General features: G+C 36.6%; 1 pseudogene; it reads right to left on the reverse strand.

Moving 5' to 3' along the window:
- Nucleotides 1-3,800: 3,800 nt before the first annotated feature.
- LOC149575396 (AAA-ATPase At5g57480 pseudogene) lies at nucleotides 3,801-5,277 on the reverse strand (annotated as a pseudogene).
- Nucleotides 5,278-8,522: the final 3,245 nt, after the last annotated feature.

An 8,522-nucleotide genomic window follows, 5' to 3' on the forward strand; every position in this document is an offset into this window, starting at 1 on the left:
CAAGCGTATTCACATCCAAATCGATATGCACATGCCCTACGAGCGATATACCTCCCACCCTCTGCGCTAATCTACCGCCTCCCAATTTAACAGAACAATGAAATGGGCGAGCGTTAAACCCTATTTAACAAAACAATGAAATGGGCGGGCGCAATGCCCTTTTTCATTTTGTCATGTTCAATTAAGTGTTGGTCAAATTTTCGACCAACACGGGCATGGATTTTTTTTAAAAAGAGATTTTTCCTTCCATATTGCGACCAATCTAAGACATTTTAATAAATGATCCCAAAATCACCTCAAATGTACTAGTGAATTATTGCTGAATAGACTATCTTCATTTCTTCTCTTCCTTTATTAATTGCCAACAACTATGTTTTTATGCCTTGTTCTTTTCCTTATTTGAACGCATAGTAATCTTCATGGGTTGGAGATCTGGTGTGTCTGGCAGTAACGATACCCACTAATTGAAACTAAAACCAATAGACTGAAAACATATCAGCAGAGACAATATAATTCCAATTCGAATTGTAAGATTTATAGAAGTCACTTCCAACAAATTTTGTAGGATGTGGCCCAAATGAGCCTACGATATATAACGTACATCCTCAGAATGTTCAACCAAAACATCCCATAAAGATGCATTTGATATTTGTAGTGTTCATAAAATTTAGCACGAATCATTGATAATGCAGTTTCGTAGCGTATTATTCGACATCTTGATGTTGCGATAAATTGAAGAATGAAAGCATTCGATGAACTCAATAACAATTTCCTTCAGGCCTGAGACTTCAAGCCCTGTGAAAAGTCCATATTAGAGATTCCAATTGTGTCCCAAGGCTACATGGGTTTCTGCAACGAAATCACCTGTTATCTGCAATGAAAGTTAGGACATTGCAATGAGTTTGACTTGTGAAATTTTTGTAGGTTCAAGTGATTGAACATTTCAACATGACTAACTCTGCAGAGAATGCAAAATGCATACGTTATGAAATGGATCAACATGTACTTCATTGTGTATATTCCCAGGGAGATGAAATATGTTAATAAGTTATTGAACTTTTCATAATAGTTAATGTTTATCAGAATAAAAACCACATGAGGACACTCTCTATCTGCTTACCTGCAGGGGGATTGGCACTATTGATCAAGGACCTGGAGTTTCGTTGGGGCAGGATTCGGAGGGACGCGATGTATTGGGGGAGAGAACAAGCCGGGGGAGCTCCACACCTCCTCCCCTCTGGCACCGATACTATCCATGGAGGAGGGACTATAGTTTAGAGCCCTAAAATTCTATGGGCTTCTGTCTGATCCCTATTCAGTCAAGAAAGGAAATGTGGAGAAATCTGAATTGGCAATCTGTTACTCATGGATTTGAATTATATTTGATGGTGACAATGATAATATTCAAAACCGCAGAAGCAAAAGTTCTAAACTTTGCTTGGGCACCAAGCGTAACAAAACAATAATGCAAATTATTATATTATATTATTTTCTAAATTTTTTCCTTATAAAAAAATTAGTATTTTCTTTAGGTACATCCACCTTATGCTATCATTCTAACTCAGTGTGTTCAATTGTATGCAAAAGGATGTGGGGCAAAGGTTATAAATGGTACATGAGTGCAGTTTTCTAATCTTTGTTCATACATTATTTTTATTTTTTATAATATTAATTTGAAAGTTCATTTAATTTTTTTTTCTAACAATGAAATATTTTTAAGTTATTTTTTTTAAAATTATTTTAAAGTTTGAGTTTGTATTTCTTAATAGTTTGAGTTTGTATTTTTTTTATGAAATGAAAATTTGTATATTTTAAAATGTTTATTAGTTTTTAGGTGCAAGATGCACTAACAATTCATAAATTAGATTTTATTTTAAACTTTATTTTTTAATAATTAGAACATGTTCTTAATTTATCTCTTATTCAACGATTACAACTTTAAACTTTATTTTTTAATAATTAGAGCATTTTCTTAATTTGTTACAATTTTTTTTTTTTGTTTTGAAATTATTAATTTTTTTAAATGTATTTCTTTCAACCCTTAATTTTAATAAGGCTTGGTTTGTTATTCATCTCTCCGTAATTTCTATGCATAATAATATGAATAGAGAGAATTTTGGCTAGAGTCACATTTGGTTACAGGAATACAAAAATGGGAATAGGAATACCTATTCTGGAATACTTATTCTCGAATAGAAAATGGGGTTACGTATTCCTATTCTTGTTTAATTCACCCAAAATTTGATGCGGAATTCACAAACTCAAAAAATTATATTTTCTAAAATAAAAAATTGAAATAGGAATACGTATTCCAATTCCATCTATTTAGGTGGAATAGCAAATGCTCATTTTTTGGCCAAAATTGGAATACATACTCCAATTTTATTCCTATTTCAATTCCAATTTGGTGCATCCAAATAGAGAATTTAAAATTTTCAGAATATACATGTGCCTATTCCACTTGTATTCTCATACAAGTATATTTGAGTATATTTTTCTTGCAATTGTACATATCTTGTAATCGTACTAACCCATGAGACAACATGTACCATCTTTCAATTATACAAAAAAACATATCTTAGAGACATTTCAACTAAATTTTTAGATTTGACCCAATATATATGTCTAATGTGTTTGTAAACATATTTACCTATTATATAAAATTACACACCTCTCATGTCTCCCATTAAATGTTTCTGTGACTAAATCTTAACCATTAGTATTTCGTCCATCACACATGTTTATTTTTCCTCGCCATTAATTATATTCTTCACTTAATGCATGTTTACCTTCTTCTCATAAAATATCTAACTAAAAATATATATTTTACTTATAGCTTTGAAGAAATGAAATCTTCAAGAAGAAAACATCTTTGAAGAACTCCACCTTTAACTACAAATACTCTTTCAAGAAGAGAAACTCAACCATTTAGTCTACACAATTTGAGGAGTTCCAGAAATGATTTCTTGAGGTCTCTAACATAGTTAGTAAGAAACATTTAAGGATCAAGATGAATGCATGTAACATTTGCATTTGATTTCTAATAGTATGACCACACTTATAGCTATTCCATACAAATATGAAAAAATGATTGTTCGTTAATTAGCAATCAGCATGAGCCTTAGACCTATTAGGTACAAGTGTTAGTAATAGTGTTTGGACTCCAAATGAGATCTAATAATAATGTTTATATTCTCACGATTCACTTACACGACTAGGGAAGAGGATCCAGTACTTGAACACCCTAACTTCACGCTTATCAAAATCCTACATAAAAATTTCAAATCGCTTCCAGTTTTTTATAGCAGCTTACTTGGTAAGTCACCTAATTATAACTAAGGTTTCAAGTCCATATCAACGCATTATGATGCCACATCAGCATGCTTTTTTCCAAGTTGTCCAAAACAGCCCAAAAAAAAAGTGAGACCAATGGTCGTGCATAAAGGGTACCCATTGTTGAACAACTGGTGTGGCATCACATCATTGGTTAATTTTTATAACTAAGAGTACATTTTATTCAATTTTGGGTAGTTAGCATAGTACCAACAACCTTAAAGTCACAAAGATTGGTACAATGTTGTCAAAAAAATTGAACATTAAATCAATAAGTGAAAGTATCAAATGAACAACTCCATTCACAATTATTGAACCGCGTTCAAGTAGTGGGTCCTGTCCCCTATATCATCATTCCATTCTTCTATTTACAACTTATAAACACCAATATTACTGAGCAAAGTTCTTGCATTAAACTATGTAAATCTGAGCCCGAAATAACATGAATTTCTTAAACTCGTAGGTACTTACATCTCTTTGCGACCACTGTGATCAATCTTTGACAATGGTTCTTCTTCATCTTCAGGAGAGTCAGTCACATTCTCGCCTCTACTGCGAATTCTTGCATCGAGAGCATCGACAACAGCCTTAATTGCAGCCTCGGGATCAGATTTATTCTGAACAAAAATCTCACATATATCTGCCGGAGTAATACGCCCACCAGACTTCATCCTCTCTTCCACAGCCCCAAAAAGCTCATGATCCTCCAGACCCAAGTAATTGAAAACCAGCTGCTTGAAAGCCTCAAACCCACAGTAAGACAGATGGATGTGCATATCCATCCTCCCACTTCTCAACAACGCAGGATCGAGTCTCTCCTTGTGATTAGTCGTAAAAATCATGATCCTTTCTTCTCCACAGCTCGACCACAGCCCATCCGCAAAATTAAGTAGACCAGACAGAGTAATGGTCGAAGAAGAAGAAGAAGAACCGCGTCGAATCTCGTTATGAGACACAGCCGGCCTCATGCCCATTTCCCTGGCGGTACCCAAATCGACATTAAACCTGCCCATTTCCCTCGCGGGCAAATTGACAGCACAGTCGATGTCCTCAACGACGATAACAGATTTGCTCGAAGTCCCAATCAGAAGCTGACGGAGAACAGAATTGTCGGACACCATGGTGAGCTCAAGATCGCACACGTCATAATTCATGTAGTTTGCAATGGCGGCGATGAGACTAGACTTCCCCGTACCAGGAGGACCGTAGAGAAGATAACCCCGTTTCCACGCCCGTCCTGTTCTTTGGTAAAACTCTCTGCTCTGCAGAAAAGAGTCGAGGTCGTTTTGAATCTTCTCCTTGAGCGAGCGTTGGAGGGCGACTGTGTTGAAAGTGGAAGGGTGTTTGAACGGAACGGAGCTCCATCTTCCACGGCTCTCGATGTTGCTGAACAGCTTCCTCTCCTCGCTCCGCCTCTGCAGGTCGTCTGCGAATCCCGAGATGTGGTCGATGTACGATGATAAAACTCTGGCCTTGTCAATGTTGGAGATTTTCAAGACATTTTTTTTCAGACCCATCTGATCCTTTGCCGCTGCTGCTAATTGGTCTCCTCGTGCGGGCCACTTTCTTTGTTTCGTCGATGTTTGTGTCGACAACGTGCGTCCACCGCAAATGGGCTCCGTGGAATTCGTCATTGACGGAGTGTTGAGAGGGCAGGCTGAATACTGGCTTCGAGTTTCTGTTTGGGCGGGCAATGGAGACGGTCGGTGCATTTGCTGTGGCGTCGAGGCTGCTCAGATAAACTCCCACGGATCGGTAGATTTCGTTGCCCGATCTGAGGGAGAACCCTTCGTATTCAGGGATTTCTATGTTGGAGTATTCGGTTGAATTGTCTCGGTAGGTCTTCCAGAGGTTGCAAAGTTGTTGGAGGAGGTTGGGGAGAGTGTTGGATTGAAGGGAGAGGAAACCCATCATGGAGAGCAGCATGGTCTTGTCTGACTCCATCTGATCTGCAATGGAGAAGATTACCACGCGACGATCGATTAAAGGGTAATAAGATCAGCGAGTATAAGGATAAACCATACTCACAAGACAAACAATCTTCATAGTTTCAATTCGTTGCCAACGAGGGATCTTGGAAATTACGTCATTTATCTTTCTTTGTATTATTCTAATGTACATCAATGGAAACGATGCGAGACCATTCAATTGATCCTCACCGCACAGGTGTTTTCTTTTGGGGGCAATTTCTAGGTAACTCAACGTCTGTTTGCCAAGGGGAATAGAGTGGAAGAGTGCAATAGGCATTTGTAAATTCTTAAAATTTCAAATTTTTCGTTTGGGTGTTTCAAATTGAAATTGGGAATAGGAATACATATTCTAATTTCGGTCAAAAATTAAGCATTATTTTTCTACCTACATAGGTGGAATTAGAATACATAGTCCTATTCCTATTTTATTTTTTCATAAAACATATTATTTTTGGGTCTATGCTCAAGTTTTCATGCGTTATTTTGGTCTTTGTCATTTTATTTTGCATCAAGCCAAGGAATTTTTCATGGGATTTTTTTCTTAGCCATGCCAACCCTTTCCTATAGTGTGTCATAATTGATCTTGTGACCATGCCCTGACAAATAAAAATTGCAGATTTCTAAAATATGCCACAAAATGCCTACGGATTCACTAAGAGGACAAAGTATTTCTTCGCACGACCCAAATTTGTCCATGTATTTCTTTGCGAGAATACCATAGTTGTAGAAATTGATTGCTAAACACAGGTTCCGGAGTGTCGTTGAATTTTTTGGTTCAAAATTTTCAATTTTGTTTAACCAAATAGATAATTCCTATTCCCATATTCTTAATCCTTACTAATTTGGAAGATGAGTAACTCTATAGTTAAGCGCGCTCAGGCTGGAGTAGTACTAGGATGGGCAACCTCTCGGGAAGTCCCGGTGCTTCACCCCTGTGAGCATCACCTAGATTCAATGAGTGCTAAGTGTTCCATTTATTCTCATGAGAGATGGATTCATTTTGAATCACTACTCATGAAACATGGGTCAATGAGTTTGACTCAAAATCACACAATTAAATCCTGATAGCAATATCTCAATTTGACTTGTTGTGGAAATTATCTCCTACTTATCATTAGATGGGTAATTGATTTGGAAGACGGGTAGATTTTTTTATGGAGACCATTTGCTAAATCATTTTAGCTAAAAAAATCTACTAAGAAGTATTCTCTCAAATTTGTAGGGAGAAAGATCTCGGCCTCATCCCTTTACACTCAACACAACTTGATGTATAGTGGGTTCTGTAAGAACTTTTCAATTTCACCAATCAATAGAGCAAGAGCCCATTGATGATGCATGGCTTTTCAAAACCATCAGATAGAATTATCAAAGTTGTCTATGAAGAAGAGATTAAGGGTTGAGCTCACAGTGGGATGATTTTTTCTTCGTGGCTATATAAGTATGCTCAAGTGTGGGTCTGGGTGGCAAGATTACGTAACTCTTTGCCCAGTGCTTCCCTTAGAAAATGTGGAGGTATTTCTTTTCTACGATTATCATTTCTTTATCACATTACTCAAGCATAGGAGCCCTATGATTTTGGATTGGTAGCTTTGTTCTTGTGGTTTATGGCTTTCACTCTCACAATTATTTTCCACCATTTCTTGGCATCAATTATTTGTGAAGGCATGACTCTTTTCCTTTTTGTTGTTGTTTTCACTTAACTATTCACCAACCCTTGTCTTTCAATAAATTTAGATGGATGGATACAGTCCTTTGTCATTATGCAATTTTTTTAATTATGAGTTATCAGTTTTTTTGTGTTGAATTTATTTGTAGACATGAATCATATGATCCTCAGCATTATTTTTGCTAGATTCTTGGAGTAGTGATTCAATAAGAACTTTAGATTTATTCATGCATTTTTAGGATAGAATTATGGATCAACTCGATCTGTGAGTAATAGTATGAAAATTTTGGTGTTAAGGATCACATGCAATCCCTACTTGCAATTAATCTAGATACAAGAGTGATGATCATTCTATCCTTCAAGAGTCATCGAGAGGCTAAAATATTTGGATTGTTGTAACGCCCCGCCAAGGGATCCAAAAGAATTAACTTAAAGTTTCACTAAGTTTGCTAAACATTTTTTTAAATTTTTTAAAGTAAGAAAGTATAACATACACATCAAACACATAGTAGCGGAAGCAATAACATGTAATCATCGACAACCATACATCGCAAGTTACATTTCTTAAAGATCCCAAGACGTTGAGTCACGTTTAAATTTAATTAATTCTAAGTCTAACAATTACCACATACATATGAAAGAATAATCAGAAAGTCCCATGTCCATAATATACATTTGATCCGAATGCCTCTTGGCAAATTAATTCGAAATGCTCAATCATCCACTGTACAAGTCATAGGATATGAAAGGCTTAAAAGAATATACATATGTAAAAATAGAAATACATCAACCTCCATGATACAAAGTACAGTAAAGATATATACAAAACTATTCACCATACTTGATACATCCATACATCCATAATGATAAAACATCTATCATAAAATCTAACCATCCATCATAATAATCCAAGAAAATAGTGAAGATAAATGCCAACCAAGAAAACTCCAGCCACGGTGACCACGAAACGAATCTCAATGGTAAGAGTAAAAAGCACTACCACCCGACCACGTGGAACCTAAATGGTCCACTCCCACCGCGCTGAGGAGATAGTCTCAAGTCCCAAACAAGGTATCAAAACACAAAACACAAGTACTCTCTAAGTCTAGGAAATCCTAAAAGTATACTAACTCAAGGGTTCTAACATAGATAGACATCTAGACCCAGAGACACCACAAAGACACGTAGGAAACCTAATATGCAAGTGGGAAAGTGTCATCGCAAAAGTCACGTAGAAGTTACCCAAGCAATCCCTTAGAAATCTCGGGTCCCTACTGATCTCTGCGGCCACTAGTATCCTCTCGTACTGACGAGGCATACTATGGAATGCAAGGTCGTAACCAAGCGTTCTCTCTACCCCATCCTAGTCTGTACTAGCACTCAAGGCATGGGAGAGAACATACAATTATCTTATTAGGTTCATTTTAATCCCCATTTAGTGTAAATATTTTCACTTATTAAAACAACTTACAATGGGTTACTCCAGGCAGCCTCTTAGGGCCCCGATCCCCATTGCAAGCCACTTCCCGACACTACACATAGATAACCTACCC

Source organism: Cupressus sempervirens, chromosome 2, assembly GCF_028749045.1.
Source record: "Cupressus sempervirens isolate cs-2001-9-10 chromosome 2, ASM2874904v1, whole genome shotgun sequence".
NCBI lineage: Eukaryota > Viridiplantae > Streptophyta > Pinopsida > Cupressales > Cupressaceae > Cupressus > Cupressus sempervirens.